The sequence below is a fragment of the Mycteria americana genome, chromosome 2 (assembly GCF_035582795.1).
Source record: "Mycteria americana isolate JAX WOST 10 ecotype Jacksonville Zoo and Gardens chromosome 2, USCA_MyAme_1.0, whole genome shotgun sequence".
In the NCBI taxonomy this organism is placed as follows: domain Eukaryota; kingdom Metazoa; phylum Chordata; class Aves; order Ciconiiformes; family Ciconiidae; genus Mycteria; species Mycteria americana.
Window position 1 is genome coordinate 81,023,974 of NC_134366.1, and position 20,992 is coordinate 81,044,965.

A 20,992-nucleotide genomic window follows, 5' to 3' on the forward strand; every position below is an offset into this window, starting at 1 on the left:
CCTTCCACTTCTTATTCTTTCCTTTATATTGTTCTTCAGTCTTAATCAAATCATCTTGAATACTCATGTTTGTGATTTTTTTTTTCATTCGTGGTCTTCTTATCCCTGTACTTTAATCTCATCTTTATTTTGGCTGTAAGTTTGCTATGCAGCATCATGGTGCTGTCTCTTGATGTCTACATCAGATTCAGATTGTATTTCTAGACTGTTTTCCAACCACATTCAGTTCTTCAGGGATTTAATCGCTTCCTTTTTCTTTTTTATGATGTGTCCTTGATATATAATAAGGTATTTGAAAGGAAAACTATATTTTATATTTGCTGTTCGAAAGCAGGCCATAATATTGCTCACTTCTTCCTTCTGTAAACTAGCCAGCGATGGATCCTGAAACATTTCTGGTTTATGTCCTCCCCCCAAAAAAGGCGATAGCCTTCTTCAGAATCTTATCCTTCTGTTTAGAAGAGCACAATCTTCATATTATGGATTTGTTGGCAGGGGTACAGAGAGCTTTCCGGGCTCAGCCTACGAGGATTGCTGGATTTGTTTCCAGTTGCACAGAGAAGTGAAGATCTTGCCTGAAGTATTTAAAAGGAACTCCCTTCTTTACACCTCCTGTGAACTTCCTCTCCTCACTTTTATATTACTTTTTCTTTTATGATTTTTCTCTACAAACTCCTCCTGGTTTTATTCTTGATCAACTCTTGATTTATTTTGCAGCTTTGTTCCTTGCTGCAAGATTTTCCACCCCTCTTACTCTTTTAGGCCAGTGACCCTGCCCACTAAATCCTTCCATCAGATTTAACCGCACAAATCCTCACCTCTATGGAGGATTTTTAGAGATCTGCTTTTTTGATATCTGGCTGGTGTTAACTCCTCGAAGTCTCTCTGGTAACTGGGCTTGTTTTTGTGATTTTCCTTTTCTGGTCCCTATGTTTTCTTTCCCTCTGCAGGAACCATGTCAGGCAGTACAGGCACTGTGTGCTGTTCTGTGCTAAGATCTCCCAGTATTTTACTTGGTCAGGGGGTGAGAGAGTAGGAGGAGAGAGAGTATAGTTTTTCATAGTGGTCTCCTAAATAGAAGAAGACAGGGAGCAATGATATTTGCAAATCATATCACCTCCTCCTTAAAGCTCCAGTCTGAGCAGCCATCTGCTCCTGCAACCCCTGGTGGTCCCCTAACAAACCATTTCTAATGCATTCATGAGGTCAAAATTACTTCAGCTGAAGTCAGTGGCACAGTTTAGCTATCCAGGGAATGTAAAAATGCATAATTCAGGCGTTTTGTTGTGGGGCTACGCGAATGGCAGTTGCAGAAGCACACACAGAGGCAGTGACAAGCTAAGTTTGAGTTCTGCATAGAACAATTTGTATCACATTCCTTTCTTGTTCACAGCTATTTCACGCCCCTAAACAGCTATAATTCCTCTGAAGTGAAAGAGCACTTAAGTGGCAACTCCCGTGTGAAGGACACACAACAGGCTCGGGGTGTAGCTTTTTGCCCTCTGCGTATCTCAGGCTGGATGTGGACTCTGCACAGCTCGAATAGGTTTGAACCTATTCTGGAGAATTAGGCAGCAGTCTGACTGTCTCCCCATGCCCTACACCCAGTATCAGTAACAGTGTCCTTTTATTAAAAGCAAAGAAATGCTTATTAACATAGCTTGATGGGCTTCTTCCGACTTAAGTTTTTCCATTTTAAAATACTGTATCTGAAACACTCTTCTGAAACCACTTTCATTGTCCCCACGGTGACAAGTGAGACCATGCTCCTAGTTTTGACAAGGATGACATCGGTGATTGAAAGGAGAAGCACTGATTCATTCACCCTCGAGTAGCATATGGTCCAGTGATTGGACTAGTGGCATGGGATGTGAGATATAAAAGTTGCAATTTGCTGCCACAGCTCATTTACATCAGGACAATACCTGTCAAGAGTACCCTGCTTAACCGTCTGTGCCATACGATCATGGCACCTCAGTCATGCTGCTAAATACTACCTGAAAGATGGTGAGTAGAGTAGGGATAGAGCATAAAAGGCCCTGAATGTTACAGAAAAGCAACAGAAAGAGGAAACTGGAGGTCAGGCTTTCTTGGTGAAACTCTTTGACTTTGTACAAGTCATTAAAAATCCAGTATGGCAGAAAAGAGTCTTTAGGGTTTTGATGGCTTTTTCTTAAAAAAATTTCAAAAGCTTTTTGCTTGTGTGGAATGGGAAACATTTTGAAATCTCAGAAAATTTAACAAAACTGGGTATTTTTTCCTGTTCTTTTTTTCCCTCGAATAAGAATGAAAGATGAACCTCTGGGCTGGCATTCAGAATGCCTGGATTCAATTCCTGCTTCTCCTGTGGGCTTCCTATGTAAATTCCTATTCTTCTGCATTCTTCCAGTTGCAAAAATGGGAATATTTCCTTTATCCTACCAGACATCCAGTTCACCTCTTTGCCTGCATGCTTCTTTCTGTGTTTCTGTTTGTGGTGCCTTCCTTAAAGGGTTCTGAATTTGGACAAATTCTTTATCCTTTCTTAGAAGTATGTTGTGACCTTAAGGAATTTTAGATAGCATTAAGAAATCTGTCATGCTCAGGCCATATTTCAAACTTCATATTGGAACAGAAGCATCACATGAGATTGTAAATCCAGCAGATCTGCTGAGCTAGCCATATTTGGAAGGATCCAGATCTTTTCAATGATCTCAATTATTTTGCATTTAAAAAACTAGGAAACTTGGATCATTTAAAAAATATCCACTTCTGAAAGCCATTCTGACTCACTGATCACAGATGAATCAGAGAAGCCAGGCAAACCATATTTCTGGAACAGTAAGTAATCCTGCTACAGCAGGATTTAATTCTAAACCCTGATTCAAGAAAACACTTAAGCCTGTGTGTCAGTCCCCTTTTTGGGATAAAGAATATGATAACAAGCCCTCTCATGTAAGAATGTTCTCTGGAATCGAAGAAGCATGTAGTAGCCTGATGTGGAAATGTGCTGAAAAGAGTATAAAATTGACCTGAAACTTGAGTATAATACAGCTTTATCTGATGTCATCTAATGATAGCTACTGATTGTGGTATAGCTGCAAGCTAGGTCTGAACTTGATTCCTCCCTAACTGGCAGATCTGGTATGTTATCTGGGACCACTTCAAACAGCCCTCCTGGCCCAGCTGTGGGTTCCCACCCCTACATTTACACTGGCTCCTATAGTCACACAGCTGCAAGTGGAGTTGGCTCGGTTTGCTGCTCTGACAAATATCCATCCTCCACAGGAAAGAAAAAAAAAAAAAAGAAAAAGCAGAAAAAGAGAAAGATAAAGATTTGTTTTCCTTCAGATCAGAAAGCTGAACCATTTCGCCCTACAGCCACACAATCACTAGACTGAGAGGAAGGAAGAGTGTGGGAAGTTACAGCTGCGGGTAATGGATGGGGACTGCTCATATTCTTAGCAGCCTGCAGTCACACTGTATTAGGTGTAATGTGAAACTGCACCCTTGGTTGCTAAGAGAGATCTTTGCTAGCTTTCTCTGAAATAGCACGTTAGCTAAACTACTCAACAATACTAATGTACATCACACATGGGTGCTATTACAGGCGATCTCTGCCATTCAGACTTCACTAAGCTGAGCAACTCGGTTAGCCAAATGTTAACTGCTGCTTCCTCTACTGCTTCTTTTTGCTCTGCCACCACGATATTTTTTGTGGTTAGTTCATGCCACTTTAAGTAATCTTTTCTCTACCTTATGGAAAAATACTAGTGCTTCAGCTAACCCCCTTGGGAATATGTCTGAAAGAAATCCACTTAAACTAGCAATGACCACGTTACAGTCTTATGAATGTTCACGAAATCTGAATGGTAAACGCTGAGTCCTGAACGCTGAATGTTGAATCCAAAAATTCTCCAGTGCGTAAGGTTTCCCAATCACTATTACAGGATTCATAGACATACACCGAAAGACACACATTGGAATTAAGATGTGAGAGCACATTATAACTATAAATGCTACCCTGATGTTTTTTTAGGATATTTTCTTTTTCAATCAGTTATGACATGCATGATCTCAGAGTGTGAATACTTTTTATAGACAAAGAATGCCTCTATCATTTTGGGTTTCTTTGGTTAATCTATTTCAAAGTCAACATTTACGTATTTTCTTTCCAGATGCTCATTTGTTCTTGTATGTTCTTCAGATCAAATTGGCAAGTAATTTGTCTTTAATAAAGGATATGACTTTGCAGATGCAAAAGGAAATTTAAAACATGCTGCAGTGCATCAGTTTTGTAATATTGAGATCATCATGAAAACAAAATGCAAAGTTATTTTGCTTACTTAATTTGATGCTTAAGTCAGGTTTTGTGAAGTGTCCAAGTGAATAAGCATTTCAACTCACTTTGCTAATTATAGCAGGTAACATCAGTGACCACAGTGGTTCGGATTGCAAGATAGTTTCCATGTTATGACACTACCTTAATGTGTTCACAGCTTTCTGAAAACACTCACTTCTTGAAACGAAACTTCTTATTCTTAATTTCTGCCTGATGGTGTCTATTTTTGTAAAGAAGAGCTATGAGGGAGTGTTCAAATGTGTGGAAAAAGGAAGCTACGGTAAAACACATTAGTATTTGTGAGTTATTTTACTTACCCATTTCTGAACAGAGTTTCTTGAAACTCACAGAACCTACAACCTAATCCAAAGCCCAAGGGAATTAATGGATATACCCACAATAACTGCAGTGGGCTTTAGATCAGGTGCACTGTATTTAACAGAGTTATCCTTGTTTGTTTTAAAAATAATACTTGGTTTTGAATCAGAGACCTGCTAACCTAAATATCTGCTCTTGTGGAGGTAACAGAAAACTATGGTGGACCTATTGTTTTGCAAAAGACTTGTGGTTTGCAAAAGACTTGTCTAGACACAGAATATCGTTATTTACATCAGTAAATGTCGAATCAGTCTATTTATATCAGAAAAAGCAAATGCACGAAGCCCCACACCATTTTAAACTAATAGTCACTTTGGTACAAAAATTACATGCTTGACTCAGAAGCATGGAACAGCTGAAAATCCTTATTGACAATGAATTAATGTTTCTCTGATTGAAGTTACTGGGCACTGTTCTTCAGTAGGAGTGGGGCAAGACTAATAACTAGTGTTTTTGAAAAAAGCCTTTTTCTTAGCCCATATTTGAACCAGAAAGATAACACGTATTAGCCGAATAGCTATTAAGCTCTCAAATTTTCTGGAAAAGACAAAGCACCAGACCAGCGAGTTCTTCAAGCTGAAGAACTTTTGGATAAGTCATTATCCAAACATCCAAACATCCAACATTAAGGAGAAAAACAAATCTATGCCCCCTTCTCCCCTACACACATGTGGTTAGTCTATTATTAAATTCTCAATGAAATTTGCATAGTTACAACCACAGACAGTCTCAGGAAATGCTAAACGTCAGTGACAGGAACATCACTTAAGGTGGCCATCTTTAAGACAGATCATAGCATCCATGGGGCAGAGCATGAGCTTCTAGGAGACAAGATCTGGCACCACAGAATTTTCTCTGCAACCTTAGATCAGTCATTTCAGAAGGATTCTTTTCAACTGATATAAACACTTGGAAAATTCCAGTATCTGGTATACAAAAGTCATCTAGGTGCTTCTTTAAAGTCAGGGAAGAGAGACAAGCACCTCCACAAAGTTTATTCCTGCCTGTCACAGGATGAGATGAGTGCCTAACCTATTGAAACATGGTACAAGCCTAGATGACTAGCCCAGAGAGACAGCCAATTTTCAAATGCAAGATGAATTCTCCTTCTTCCCCTCCTAAAGACTCCCTGTTTCTTAGTTTTTCAACTGTAAGATTATCCCTGACTACAAGGATAATAGTGTCTCCCTACTATGTAGGATTCATGTAAAGATGGAAATAAGAAATAGGAAATTATCTAGACAAGACAAAAAACTCCAGGGATGTATCCTGATAGAGAAAGGCCTCTCCGTATGTCATTATATAGCTCCATTTAAGCGAGCAGGAATAACTGCTTATGCAGTCAAGCATAAGTACCTGGCTGCAGGATTAGGTCATGTCACAAACTATTTTCTCTCTCCGTCTTTTGGGTTAAATGTCTGGCTCACTACTGTTGTTAATCTATTCCATAAGACATATGGCTACTGTATCATGAATTTCGTATATGCTGATATTACAGGAAACACTAATTTTCGCATATGGCAACTAAATTATTTCAGCCTGACTCTTGTATTAACATAGGTCTTTCCATTTAATACCGTTATGTATCTAAAAACAAAGTTCAAATTAAAGAAGTCTTTAAACGTATATTCAGTACTTGGTAGATAAACCTTCTGAAACACATGAAGACCAGCCTTTTAATGTAAATCATTTGATTATTTCTAGAAGCAGATATTCAAGACAGCATACTTTGTTCAACATTTTTGTTCCTGAAAATGTTTGCCTTGACTCTTCAATATTTAGGAAGCAGGTACAGATATTTTGAAAAGTTTGCATGTAAATCATGGTGAAGAACATTTTGGGACATTGCTGTGGTTTAACCCCAGTCGGCAACCAAGCCCCACACAGCTGCTCACTCACCCTCCCCAGTGGGATGGGGGAGAAAATCTGAAGAGCAAAAGTAAGAAAACTCGTGGGTTGAGATAAGAACAGATTAATAATTCAAATAATAATATAATATTATAATAATAACAACAATAGCAATAATAATAGTAATAATAGTAATGAAAAGGAAAACAATGAGAGAGAGAGAGGAACAAAACCCAGGAAAAACAAGTGATAAACCACTCACCACCCGCCAATTGACACCCAGCCAGTCCCCGAGCAGCGATCGCTGCTCCCCAGCCAGCTCCCCCCAGTTTATATACTGAGTGTGATGTCCTATGGTATGGAATAGCCCTTTGGCCAGTTTGGGTCAGCTCTTCTGGCGGTGCTCTCTCCCAGCTTCTTGTGCACCTGGCAGAGCATGGGAAGCTGAAACGTCCTTGACTTTTCAGGACTACTAAGCAACTACTTAGCAACAACTAAAACATCAGTGTGTTATCAACATTATTCTCATCCTAAATCCAAAACACAGCACTATACCAGCTACTAGGAAGAAAATTAACTCTCTCCCAGCCAAAACCAGGATACACATTAATGCCGTATTAACAAGCCTCCAGAGCAGTGTCTGTATTGTATAAACCTGTTCTCTCTCAATGCATTTTCAAACGTGTTGTTACCTTCAAACTTTCATGAAATGTCTTGTACCTTGGAAAGTATCCCTGATATTTTTTGTCATATTTTGTATAAGTCAACACACGCACCTGTTTAAAACACTGCAGGACCGTGACTGAAAGTGATCAAAAGGAAATATTTGAGACATACAGTGAAATAATCTAGGATATCCCAGTTTCTCCATTTTTACTTCAGGTTTAAAAAAAGCATTTGTATTCAAGAGCCCAAGCCAAATTTTCAAACTAGAGATCTTTAAGTTAGTGGCTTAGGTTCAATTAGCAGCTAAATACAAAAGGCCTGATTTTCAGACATGAAATCAATAGAAACAACAGGTACTTAATACCATAGGTCTGTAAATCAGTCCTGTGTGTTTAGATGGCTAAAGATAATGATCAATTTTCAGAAGAGCTAAACGCTCTCAATTAGAAATAAACATAGTTACCAGCTCTGGAAAGCAGGCCCTGTTGTTATAAAGTATTGATCTATTCCTTTATATTTGCCATCTTATAAGTTTTTATTTAGGATAAAAAGAAACAAAAAAATTTTCTTTCTTCAGCAGAACAGATCCAGCCAGCACGCACAGGGCATTTCTAACCAAAGCTGAATTGTGCCCTTTTATACATTGATACAAGGCAGGAGTGCCTTCGTTGAAGTTAATGGAATGACTTTCCTATTTTTTCAGAAAAAAATAGTCCAATTTCATAGGTTATACATTTTAGTTAATTTTCAATTCAAATGTAACCATTCAGTTCTAGGAACAGGATTGTTGCAACTTTTCTGAAACTCAAAAGGAAGGGAAGAGTTTGCAGCAGGAAAGGCTTCAGCTGCAATGAGAAGTTTGGAGCTTCCGCTGCAGCATCTCTATAAATAATTCTCATAATAAAGGGGCCAACTTGGTTTTACAGGCACTGAGTTCTCTCATGTTGTTACCAAGAAGTTCATACATGAAACAAGGCTAAAGAAATTTCACTCCCTACTAAAAAGAATATCAGCAGGAAAGGAAGTTCCACCTAACTGATCGTTAAATTTAGAAGAGCACAATACTTCATTGATTCTGAGTATCAGAGGCAGATTTAGCAACAGGGTTTTTTTTAAAAAAAACATTCTTCATGCAACATACTAGACTTGCTCCAATTGTACTGCAAAGCAGAAATGCAATGCCTTTTGTCAATAAGTGAAGTGGTGCTACTGTGTTCAGGACACCAAAAATTTTGCTTCTTACAGAAAAAGGTTCCATGGAAACCACTGAACACTGATGAACATTTGACAATGATCTATTTTTACTCCCAACAAGTCTAAACAGCACAAAGATCGTTTTACCTTGCTTTTTCAGACATTTGTTTCCTTACCATTTGAAATAAAATGTGGTATTTATAATTTGTCAAATGGATTTTCTCTGCAAATGTTAAAAATGGATAAACAAAGTTCTTAAAGATATTAGAAATAATGATTTGGCATGGAGATCTGGGATTTCTTTCAGTTCTGTACAACACTGGACTACTGTCAGAAATATTTAAATCAGTATTTGTAAACCATGCAATTAAAATTTGAAAATACATATTCAGAAACAAGAGGATTTCTTATGCTTCAAACATTTCTGAAGGATTTTTATTTCAACACACAAGCTACTTCAGTGAAATTAATTGTTCACCCCAACATTAAAAGTTAACCACTTCTAATGTGAGCAATATAGCATGTACCTACTTCTCACTCCCTTGTACGGGACCCCACAGAGGTTGTCTCCCTTATTTTTTATTGAACGTTATATCTCTGTACAGAGTAGAATGGCAGCATCAGCTATGTTGCAATGCCATGGACAGCATAGAATTCCTCCTGAGTTTTATATTGGATATATGTGAAATAATAAACTTCCATGAAATGTTAATAGATCAAACAGATAAGTGCAGAGAAGGGAAAGGGAAATCTTAGGTTCTTATAGCCATTTAAAAAAAGTGTAGCTGATGCACAGAGATTTAAGTGATTTCAGTAACTGATAATGGAAATCTAATGAATATAATGAAAAGCTTATCTTTCTTCCAGTCCTTAAAGTCTCTTAAAATACTAACCCAGTCACCAGTGAAGACAATGAGAATCTTTCCATTTACTTGAAAACGCTCCGGATTAAGCCCCAACATCTAGTATGCCTGCTCTCTACGAGCTAAAATTTATCAGGGAATTTTGTATTTTACATAATGCTTAGGCTGGTTTCCCTTTTTATTTCCAAATTAAAACATGGTGTCTTCAGAAGTCTTCAGTTTTAGATTAGTTTTCACAGTTATCTGTCTTTCACATAGGGCACTATGACTATTGGATGTAGGAGAGGTTCATCCTCTTTAATATTGCCTATACTAAGTAATAACTTCAAAGGGTTCCATACTTATCAAACTAAACCAGTTCTTTATTAAAAGAACTATAAATAGAACCATCACAGCTGCATTTATTTTATGCACATTTCATCCATGTGCATAAAACTAACTTTATGGTGCTTCTCCCAGATTATTCCTTCATGCAACCTGTGCTCACCCTTGGAGTTCTGTGCCAGTTCTGACATGCTTGTGCTGTTCCATGGAGCAACGTCTCATGCATCTTTGTGGATGAGGAGCTGGAGTTTTGCTTTTTTGTTTCTTCTTTTTTCTTTTTTTTTAAATTAAAACATGTTTAAAACATTGCATCATTTTAACTCAGTTAATCCATGATGGCATAGGGTTGATGGGTTTATGTGTTTTTCTCTTTGTTTTCTTGGTGTAACACCATCTTCATGCCTTTTTTTTTTTTTTTTGCAATATTAAATTTGGCTTCCCAGATCATAAATTCTTCAGGACACATGTGCTTTTTTCCCAGACAAATGCACTCCTGTATATACACACAACCTCTAGTCCAGCATGTAATATTAGTGCTTCTGTAATGCAGAAGCGTTAACAAGATCTAATCAGTCTAATCAGTGACAAATGCATATCCACCTTGTGTCACTGACTACTTAGAAGACATCCAAGTCCGTCGCGTTGCTTGAGAGGTTTTTACAATAGACTTGTTCATCACCATTTGCAAACATTTTTAAGTAACCATGACATTCTTCATGTGAGTTTGTAAACCTCTGCAAACAAATCCAATCCAAGATATTACCTAGTCTTAGCTGTCCCTTCTCTTTCTATTCAGTTAATTGACTAATGCCACGATAAACAAGTAAGAGATCACCCTAACAAAAGGATATATTTTTCCAATAGAATGAAAAAGGTGAAAGTAGAGATATTTCACTCTTTTGCATCCCGTGGCATATAATATTAAAGCATCAACTCATATCTGCACATGGAGTCATATTTCTTTTTAATAAAATAAATAACTTCAAGTAGTGTTATTGTGCCATGGCTTTCAGAAGATTTGTCAAGAAAGAGGCATCTTTGACTATTCACTTAGCAAAGGAGTTATACTGTTATATTCCTGACAGTTTTGGGACAGCAGAATAAAACAAACCTCCCTCTTTTAAATCATACTTGCATCCCCAGTAAAGCCCAAACCTTCTTTGGGCAGCTCCAGGGCTCAAACAACACAGCTTTGAAAGAGCAGAGGAAGCAATCTGCGTATTGAAATGTAAATATTCGCTACAGTGTACTGTACATAAGAATTCCGAAGGAAAGCAGGATGCTGAGCATATTTATTCATTCATCATTTCCCAGAATTCTCTGTCTGCTGTTTCACAGAAATGCTTTTCAGTTTGTTTGAGCTCTGGAAGAAACAGAGCTTGGGCATTGCTTTGGAATAGGCAAAGTTCTTTTCTTGGCACTTACAGAGCATTAAAACTCATTTGAAGGCTTGATTCAAGAACAGATGAGTCAGTACCTTCATTAACAGATTTTAGACCTTCACACAAAAGTTGCAGGTTTGGGTTTATTGGGAGAAGTAACAGGGCTGTAGGCCCATGCCCTCCTCCTTTCCATTAGCACAGTCTCACATGCTACAGCTGTGGCTGTGTAAAGGACTTAAATCAGTTCCATTTGTATGTTCAGGCAATGCATTTGAAGATAAAAGATGGGTAAGTAAGTGCCTAGCACTGAATACTGCTGATAACTGGGAGAATAAAAAATAAAAAAAATCACTGATCTATACAAGACAGTCACTTTCATTTTTAAGGAGACCATTTTACATGACGTTGGCAATCCAAAGAGTAGAACTTCACCAAGAGCTTATTTTCTCATGTTACTGGTACTTTGGGAAAGGAAACACGAACAAAAAATCTAAGAAATTTAATTATGACTTAGCCCAGAAGAACTTTTAAAACAGTATTTCATTCAGTCAAAAAGAAAGATTCCTTTTGGACAAACAAGACTTTGTTTCAGCATTAAGCATTTTTTTTAAAAAAAGAAGGATGTTTCAAAAATTTACTAAAATTCCAAAAGAAAAATTATAACATTGTGTTTTAAGGATGTTGAAATAAAACATTGCCTTACTTTCAATTAACAGTTTGGCAAATTCATGAAACATGTTGGTGTTACTCCCACTGTCTTCTCTGAAGGGGATCTTAGCTACAGTAGTTCACTCCATTCTAGTGAAGAGTAAAGTAATGTAGTTTAAAATCTTGTCATTTCTCTGCCAAAGGGAGACAAATGTGAATAGAATAATATTCCAATTACTATGTGCACTTGTGAAAACTAGCCATCCTTCTTTCTTTACAAAGTGTTTAAGAAACATAAATAGCTGTGAAATAAAAAAAGTATCTTAACAAATCCTGAAAATCCTAACAGGACATTTGAAATGAGAAAATTATGGTCACATTATTTACTATTATAAAATCACGACAAATCCCAATCAGACTATTTCAATATAACTGAAGTAGGTTATATGACTGTTTTTGAACTTGGCTTTTTGTTTCCTTTCTTTCAAAATGATGGTGGATTATCTTTCTTAGTAAACCCTAGGTAAATGCTTTTTTTCTCAACAGATCTGCCACTTCCCTGTATTCAGAATCCATTTAATTACTTTAATGACAAGAAAGTTTTCACTGTTACAAACAGTTAAGTTTCCTCATCTGATACAGCTAACAGAGCTCAGTTGAACCAAATTCCTTCTTTTGAATAATCAACATGATTTTTTACAAAATTCAAGAGACAGAACAGGTCAGCAGAAGTAAGAAGCAGTCCTGTTTGACCTTCAGAGGCCAGTAGGGACAGCACTAAAAGCCATCTGTCTACTTTTAAACTAAAGAGAGAATACCTCCTGGTGCTGTTCTTTGAGGTACAATCTGTACCTCGGCGAGTCAAGAGCAAAGAGGCAATGGTAAAGTAAACAAACCCAGTGGAAAAATAAATGATCTGTGCTGCAACTATGCATCTTTACACTTCTTGGTCCAGTGGCTAGAATTCAGCTGAGTGAACTGCAAAAGCAAAGAATAAGATCCTGCAGAGCATGCAAGAAAATAAAATGTTGAAGAGAGGGGACAGAGTGGGTTTAAAAAAAAAGTATATGGGGAAAATCTCCAAATACCTTTTCAAGAAGACAACTTTTTAAAAAAATACTTTTAGAAACTGTTTGTAACTATGATACTCAAGTAAGTAATTAATCTGGAGTAAAATTTGTGATGATCAATTTTACTACAAGACCGAATTGTGAAGAATTTCAATCCGGAATGCAGCAACTCACAGGCAGTGTAAGAAGTTTTAAGAGAGTCAGAATTTTAAAAAACTGTTCCTGCTCTGTTGGGATGATTATATGCTGACTTTTGACACAGGATCAAAAGCTGGTACTCCATCTAAGAACAAATCCAGAAATTTAACCTGATACCCAGAGATTTCAGAGGAGTTGATGGTGGACTTGGAAAATTTTATGGTGATTGAGGACGTACATGCACATCTCATGCACATTGAAAAGAAAAATCTAAAAACAACTAAGAGAGAAAAAGAACTACCAAACTTGCCAACAGCAAAAAAATAAGATCATATCCCTTACTTCTGTGAAAATAATACACAGTGACTTATGAAGAGGAGGTTAACCCAGCTGTAAGCTTTAATGTTCAGAAGAATTAAATCCTCAGTTTTGAATAACATTTGCAGTAAATTAAACCAGCAGTTATGCAACGTCTGGAGTACATCGTAACCACCCCATGATTACCATAGCCAGCCAAACCCTGTCCCCGAGCAGGCAAAACTCCTAACTGGGATCAAGGTTTTTATCCAGTGCTTAGTCTCCTTTGACCTGATTCATTTCACCACCCTTACTTCAGAAGGAAGGGGAAAGTTTTGTTGCTGTGAAAGTCAGCGCAGATATCTGGGCCAAAATTAAGCCTGATGTAACTCCATCGATGTCACACCAGGGATGGATTTGGCCCAGAGTTTCTGGGGAGGTTAACGCTCTTCCTGAACTGGAGAACTGCTTTCACCTCAGTTCTTTAGCTTTGCTGCAGCTACAACTGCAGGTCGGGCTCGAGGGTCCAAGGGGCTAGGTGACCTGGTTGCTGTAAAGAGGGGAGTGCGAGTTTCCTGCTGCCAGGTCAGTAGTCCTTTTTGTACCTTTACAATTGTGGCAAACTGTTCATTTCTTTACAAAGACACATTTCTTTACAAACGTGACAAAACTTCTCCTACCAGCCTCTATCTTTTAGGTCCCTTCTGCTCCAGGCACTGGCGATGAAACCCTTTGTTGATAGCATTTCAAGCTAGCAGGAGCTGTGGCAGTTCACAAACTGCACGTCAGCATTTCCTTAGCAATGGTTGCTGCCATACCTCCTGCACTAATCACCTTCGTAGAAACAGGGCTACCATATGCTATTTTAAGGGCTGGATTCTGCTCTCTTATCCCAATTGACGAGATGGAAATGGTGTGGCACCATTATAACTAAGGGTGGAATTTAGAGCTTGTGCTAAAAATGCTGTCGGGCCGGGAGCGCTTGCCTCCTGCATTTCAAGCGTTCCTTGTCTGAGCATGCATCCCGGTTGAACAGCTCCATGCACATACAGATGAGCAATAATGACTTCTCATTTAATGTCCTTTTTCCCCAAGACAGTTATTAATGGTGAAAAGAACTGCAGATTTACTGCAAGTTTGACGCATAAATTAGAGGAGAGCTTCGTCGAGAGTCTGGATGTCCTGATGGCAATGCCGCCACACCTTGCAAGAAAGCGCAGGCAGCAGCGTTACGTGATTCATTCGTAAGGCAGACAGGGGAAGCTGCTGCGTGCAGGAAATGCTCATCTCGACGGTCCTTGCCAATGAAAATAAAAGGGCATTAACAAACCTGCAGGAGGAAGCCTTTGGTCCTCCTCTGGCACAGACCTCCCCTGCCCCAAAACAGAACTCAGTAGGGCAGAACAAGAAAACGAAGGTGGCTTTACATTGCCTTTGTGCTTCCATCACCCTGGGCTGGCTGATGAACTGCTTTACCCTGGGTAAAGATAAAGCATGGCCTACCACCTCTGGGTCACAGAGGAATATTCCGGGCACATCGCAATGCAGTTTGTTGTGTACTTTCAAGTGTGGTCCCCTTCTACTGGGGGGGACTTCTAAGGAGGCTAGAAGAGAGGTAATGATGTGACCTACACGCCAGCCGAGGAAGTCTTGCTTCATGGTCACCTTCTGATAGCAAGGTCAACCATCTGTGCAGCCATGAATCATAATGAACGAGTCTCATGTTGCTGTTAGCCTGCGAAATATCTGGAAGAAAGCCCCACTTTTAAATTACAGTTGGACAGGGACACCAGGTTAACTCACAAATCCCATCAGTATTGATAAATTCAAATCACCAGAATCCTAGCTAATATTTAAATCATATTTTAATAGTATGGTTAATAAGTTAAGCTTCCAGTCAGCAGTAAAGTATGCAAGCTTTTTGTTTGCCACTGGAGAATCTGCCAATTCTTGTTCACAATCAGCGTCAGATAAACCATCAATACACCTGCCCTTGCTTTCACAATACCACAGCCCTGTAATTTATTCAATCCCTGCCCAATCTCACCATGCAAAATACTGTGACCTCAGCCAGTTGTTTCTCCTTCCAAGTGAGACAAAGAACCCACAGGTCTTCTGCTCCTGTTTCCCTACTCCACACCCAGTCTACATTTTCTTCCTATTCCCGACCTTCAAGTGAAATTCTTGGGCTGCAATGGCATTAATTCCATCTGCTTTTCCCATGTGTGACTTTCTTGATCTGCACTATGCCTCACTCCATGATGCCCCTCCAAATCTTGGGATGAGGGGAGGGTTAGCTTGCTTCAGCCAGCAGTGAAAGAGCTAAAGCCATGAAAAACATACTGATGTTTTCTTCCAATGTTAAAATGAGTTTGGTTTGTCTTTAGGGGATTCAGATCATGGGAAGCCTTCTTCCTCCTTCTTCTGTGAGTATTTCTCAAAAAATGTCATGTGAATCCCTAGCATTAGTCACAAGTGATAAACAGAAAGTTGTGAATTACCAGGAAGGGAGTAAAGAATATAACAGAAAGCAGTTTTACGCCACTATATGAATCCATGGTGCACTCATAGCCTGAATAGTGAATGTACTTCTGGTCATTCTAACCCATAAATATTATAGCAGAACTAGAAAAGGAACAGTGAAGGGCAGAAAGGATGATCAAAACATTGAAAGGTTTCACTCAAAGACTGAGGCCCTTCAGTTCACAGAAAACACAACCCAGGGAGATTATCAGATAACTAAAATACCTTGAGTGGCAAGCAGAACAACTATTCATTGTTTCTCAGAAAAAGAAGGAAACAAGAGGCCCTCCGTGGAAATTATCAAGCCTCAGGATTAAAAAATCATGAAGGCAAGTGTTTTTCCACGGACTGCAGAATGAAGCAGTGGGACTCATTGACACAGGATGTTGTAGAGTTCAAAAGGAAAAACTGATTAAAAAGGACTAGACCAATTCATAGAAAGGTCTACTGAGCCCTGTTAAATGTGACGGTCTCGATGTAAGCCACAAATCTAAAAATCCCTCACCACCTATTGTTAAAAGAGGGAAAGGTATACCACAGGAAGAGTATACTTTCCTTGTTTATTATGTTTCCCTAAACATCCATTACCAGCCCCTCTAATAGGCTGAAAACTGTCCTTGCAGTCTCACCTCGTAGGGCCATCTTTGTGGGTTTTTTGTTTCTTTCTCCCAGTGATGTGATGGGAGAAAGATGTGACTGAAGTTTCCCATTTCCTTTACTGAGCCTCCCAGAGGAAGGAATGCCAGTGGGACACTTTGCACCAGACCCCTTGCTCCAAGGCGCTAGCAAACGCACTGACTCATTACGTGCATATGATGAATCCCAGAATATATAGGTCACTGTCTCAGCTTTGCCCTTGGCCTGCTGCATGCCTTGCTCGGTGATTATCCCGAAGCTTAGTATATTCTGTGCAACAGAGATTTACAAAGGAAAAAACCCGCCCGTGTTACCAAGAAAATACAGCTTTTCCTATCATGGCTGTCAGTACCTTGGGAGATACAGGCATAGAAGAGTAATCCAGAGATTAGGGCGATACCCTAGCCACAGATGTTTTTGTGACTTTGGATTCACCCTTTCTGTGCCTTGGTTCTCCACCTAGAAGATAACGACAATCAGGCGGTTTTGTGGTTTTTTTTTTTTTATATCTTGCAAGGGTTTTATGTGGCTAAATATGTCAGATGTTTCAATAACAAGTGAGACAGGAACCATAAAAATGCCTGAACTTACACTACATGACTGCAAATGGAGCGGTAGTTAAGTCCAGCTCTGACGTTTCCAAATCACTTTTGCTCTCCGCAATTTAAAGTATATAGTAATTTTAAAAATAAAAGGGAAAATTAGCATGGTTCACTAAGAGTACTTCTTGAGAAGCTAGAGGGTGGATTTGCCCCACTTCATATCAAACCGTTCGTACCAGATGGTTGCAATGTCAATGTAAGGACGAAGCCAATGCAGATTTTAGAAAATAGCAATGTTGTGGAAAAAGTGCTCCCTCTGGTTATTTTGCTGGAGAATTAATTGCTTACAGCAGAGGAGAAGTAGGGCAGAGGGCAGTTGGGTTTACCTGGATCATTTTCACCATTACAGTCAGGACGACGGTTGTTTGTCAAACACGGCTTTTGCTTTCCCCCGCAACAGGGGCACACGTTCCTGACACGCTGCGTTAGTTTTCTGAGGAGGTGACGGCTCTTCCTCAGAGGCAGTGCATTTTCTGGACGCAGTAGGGAGTGAAAGAATATAGTTTCGTACCCAGTATGGGAGTCATTTGTTTTACCTGCTACGTCAGCCATGTTGTTGGGAGCAGAGACCCAAAATGACAGACGTGACTGAGGCAGCTGCTGGAGCTAGCACAGCTTCCTTCAAAACCCCCTGATCTGACACAACAACAGTGCAGCGTGCTGGCAGTCCTGGAGGATTACAGCATCACCGCTGACTTTTCTGTTAACCCTTTTGAGCTCGCAACCTGCCGAACGATGTAATGAGCTGTTAGGTGCAAAATAATGACAGTACCCAGCACTCAGAGGCAAAGTGTCTCTCCAGAGACAGTGCCTTAAATAACAACACACTTGTATAGTGTCTGTTGCTAGTTTGGCACCGTCAACTCTACCCGCCTTCAAACAACAGCAAAGAAGAAATTGCCTTCCAAAATTTTGCAAATGGAAAGAAAAAACCCAAACAGGTCATGCCAAGACACTGAGTGGAAATAACAGCAGTAACTTCAAGAGTTATCGCTTCGGGAGGAGAGTTAACATAAATCATTTGTACAAGCACACAGGGAAGTAATGGGGCCAGTTTCTGGGCAATGTCATTTAGACCGAGTCAGCAGGTACAAAAAATTCAAGTGCAGTGCGCTTGATTGCTGAGAAGAGATCTTCACAAACTATCGATTGCCACATTAAAAAAAATAAAAAATAAAAAAGGTAGTAGTGCCCGAGAGAAGCGTTGAACTGAAAACCCCAGAGAGTAAGTATAATCTCGGAACACATCTTTGGGACAGTCAGGTGGCACCTCTGCTCTGCTACTGTTGGTGGGCCCACCAACAGTAATTTCAATCTACTTTACATATCAACAGCAGAGAAGTTTTGGCACCTCAGCCATGCTGTCCAGGACCGTGAATACTCATTTTGGGTGTCCAAACCATGTCATGATTCCAGGGTGCTCTCCCAAGCTAGGTGGATACTAATGGGTATTGTTATGATACCTCCTAGTTCATGGCAATCACGCCTCTGCCTGCAATACATTTGCGCTCCAGAGCAAACACAGATTGGCAGTGCTATGTCTATGTTTTGCAGGGGGTTACCACTCCTCCCTGTAGTGATCACTTCTTACAGGAATACTCTACTGATAGCCTGAGGAAGGACCAGGAAGATGGACTTTTGCCCATACCAACCCTCAGCTGCTTTTGATGTTGACAGTACGGGTTGTTTTTCTTTTAATATGTGTCAATCACCGTATCCCTTACGTTAGGTAGCGCAACAGAAAAATCATGGACTTTTGTTACAGGCTGTACCTATAACAATCTGCGATCCATGATGAGGAAAAAATGGCTGGTTTCTGTGGCAATCTGTAAAGGGTTTACAGATAACAAACATGAAAAGTCAAGACTATCCTACCGTGAGTCCTCAAACCAGTTTGGTTTTAGAATGTAGCATTTTCTAGAACATGCGATTTAACCAATACCTTTATTATTGTTTATTTTGCTCTTCATCCTCTTTCTTCCTCCTTCAACACCTTATATATCTACAAAGCAGCAGGTCCTTTTAAGTCTCTGTCATTCAACATCTTACCCTTCCTTTCCCTTCTTTGAGAAATTGCCTCCTCTTTCCTTTTTATAAGGACAAGAACACAGTTCATTCCCCATGCCAACTCTTTTTTTTTGCCTTTCCTCTGAAACTATGAGTAAGGATGACATAAGTGACATTGGATAACACTGGTTGGACAACACTACGATAGGAATTAGTCATAGACCAGCTGACATCCACCCCTCTTTTATTCTTCTCTTTTTCTTACATTTTTCTTTGAAAAAGAAGACCTTTTCCCCAAAGTCCCAAATGCACTAATCCATGAAGCATTCCAACAATAAGGAAATGAATATTTAATTACTTTAATTCTGCTGTTATTGAAAGCACAATTTCAAGCAAGTTCATTTTACATGTGGTGATATTAAGGCAGTCAGTTTCAGTCCCCGGGTCTCATCACAACTGCTGAAGCCATGAATAGATTTGGTTATATGTTGCATTGTTTCAGCGTATTGAAATTCTGAGTGTGTGTCTAGTTAGCATTGTTCATTACAAGTGAAAACCAAAGCTCCTCCTGTCCCTTCCAATTTGCAAAAAAAGGCTCTGCACCTCTTTGCTGCAAATAAACTATATTGCTGCACGCACAGAGCACAGCTACCAATTCTATATTTTGTCCAACCAAAAAAGTTCAGTTAGGAAGCACTTCAAAGTTGCACAGAAGTTGGCATTTCCGATTATTCGGGCTGAACGATTCCTACGGGCCAGTTGTCAAGCACAATTTGCAAAGGCTCCTGGCACTCTGACCAAGGGGGAATTCCCCAATTCATGTTATAACACAGAGAGCAGCAGTAACATTTTAATCAGATGGTGGAGCCTGCTGGGAAGCTCCATTATAAAGCATTGCTATGCCCAACAGGACTGCAGTTCAGTACGGCCAGGGAGTATACAGTGGGCTGTTTCCTTAGTGCAGCCACCATGGATATCAATGCAAAATTAAACAAAAGATGTTTCCCCTCTCCCTTGACAGTTACACACTACAGTAAGTGACTGTAGTAAATTACTCCCTCTGCATAATAGTATAAGGTATTTCAAGAGCTATCTGCTCTGAGGTTAGATCAGGGAATACCTTGTATGTTAACAAGGGAAGTCCCAATTAGGAAGCAGAGACAGAGGTCTTAATCTGGAGGTCTCCCAAAACATGGGTGAAAGATGCATCCTGACAGCTCATTTTGGGCACTTAAATGCATGTTAAGCATGAGTTCTCCATCTATACTAAACTCCTAAGTTATGTTAGTGAACACATTTTTGTGATCAGGCCTTTAAATCAAAAGCAGAGTTTCTGATTTGCTTTTATATCAAAACCATTCTATCTTTTAAAGACACTGAGGAATGGAAGGGCAACAATATCAGCCTTCATCTCATAGTCTAGCTGAGAAGGCCTCAGTATAAAACCAAAAATACTTCAAGTAAAAGGGAAGAGGAACAAGAAGAAAGAAACATAAAACTATGGATTCAGTAGAAAAAGAAGTAGTGTATTTAAAAAAAAAACCACAGTTCAAATTGAATAAAAAATATATAAACTTGAAATTTATATCCTATAAGTAAAATAGTTCCTAAGTTCATGTTTTAAATACATGAACTAGACTTCTTCTTGAAGCAATTACAGTATTCCTAATTAAACTGTGGCTTTTGTACAGTAGTATCAATTAGCTCTTTAAAAACCGCATTATTAATTTATCGAGGAGACAACTTGATAACATGGTGAAGGCAATAAAATAAATCAGTCTGTAATGCCCACTGGTTGAGGGAACAGACTTCATTCAGAAGTACAGGGGCAGTGAATCTCCACTAACTTCTGTAGAGCTGCACTGATTCACCCCTCTCAGGATGGGATCTGCCTTATTGACACTAAATCTTTCTTCTTTATGTGTTCTGTTGCCTGTTTTCTTTATACACAGCCCTGAAGAAAATCCTATTGTCATAGAATATGATCTGTAATGAGGTTGTGTTATAATGGGTTCTTCTTTGCTGTAAAAACGCACGTTACTGCGAGGGGAAAGAAGATAAGGGCAAAAAATAAGTTTGGAGAGAGAATGAGAAC